The 1,257-nt window shown below is 39.5% G+C and overlaps 1 pseudogene; it reads right to left on the bottom strand.

The window, feature by feature from the left end:
- Positions 1–244: 244 nt before the first annotated feature.
- On the bottom strand, positions 245–818 carry LOC104850061 (annotated as a pseudogene).
- Positions 819–1,257: the final 439 nt, after the last annotated feature.

Below are 1,257 nucleotides of genomic sequence, written 5' to 3'. Positions count from 1 at the left end.
AACTTAGGTCAGAAAGAGAACCAGGTTCTCCTAGAAAGGGGTGAGTAGGGAGTGTTAAGGACAGATTCACAGTTACCCCCAGGCAGGAAATGTTCAGAGGGAGTGGCTTTGCTTCTCGGGAAAGATCTAGCCCTTCTACTGGGGACTCTGCCATGTTTTCATTCTGAGGGGAGGTGGTGTAAATTAAATTACTCTGTGTCATTTACACAACCCTTCCTTTGTTTTTAGAGATAATAAAAAAGTGTTTTCTTTAGTGATGACAATTTCTGTTAATATTTCTAACATTTCACAAAACATCTTTTGTTGACATTCTGCAAATGATGCCGTCCAATAAATAATGTGCTGATGCTTTCTTCTTGCGACAAAAAATTATATATCTTTTTGACTTATGAAATATTTGTTATTTCAGGAAGATTTTTCAAAGAAACCTGAAGACCTTCCACTTGAGATATTAGGTGCTCTTAATGCATTTGTTTTTTTCTCTCTTCAATGTAAACAATTAGAACTGATGTGTCATTTGCTGAGACACCAAATTTTTTCAAAGCTTCTGAAATAATGTTATTTGGGGACAGGTTGGAAATAATTTCAGTAGATAGAGTTCATGTCTTCATTTTTCCCAATTTGTAGAGGTGAACTGCTTTATTTGCTGCCACAAGTATCTGAAATGGGTCAATGATCATTGTAGGATTTATTAATGAACCATCAATGTTGGCTTCCATGGCCTTTTTTCTCAAGTCTCCAGTGTTTTTTACATCTTTAAATAGCACAAGGGTTACCTTACATTTGGGAAACAGGTCCAGCTGATGCATTAACTGCATTTCATAGACAAGCAAGTTTCTATCAAACCAAGCTGTCCGATTCTGGTCTTTATTTATAACCCTTCCTTTTTGGCAAGTTAATGTGACATTTATGGACTGGTCTGGATTCTGTACCTCTACCTGACCTTCCCTCACTCTTTCCTACTGGGAGATATTTACAGTATGCTAAGCATAACAGGCCTGTCCTGCACATGCTGTTCTCTTAGCCTGGAACACGCCCCACACCTACAGTCCTTCTCTTTCTTTAAGCTCTTCTGTGGGCAAACTTTGCTCCCACCCCTTCACAGGAGCAGAGTGTCTCTATCTTCTAGGACATACCTTCGTCCATCTCTTCACATATAGCATGTCCAGTGTGGAGTTCCTTCCAGAGAAGGATCCTGTGTTATTGGATTTTGTGCTTGTCCTAGGGCTCAGCACAACCTGGCACAGATACACAGAG

The sequence above is a fragment of the Fukomys damarensis genome, unplaced genomic scaffold, assembly GCF_012274545.1.
Source record: "Fukomys damarensis isolate Sample0158 unplaced genomic scaffold, DMR_v1.0_HiC HiC_scaffold_26, whole genome shotgun sequence".
Lineage (NCBI taxonomy): Eukaryota > Metazoa > Chordata > Mammalia > Rodentia > Bathyergidae > Fukomys > Fukomys damarensis.
This window is presented reverse-complemented; position numbering and strand designations above follow the sequence as displayed.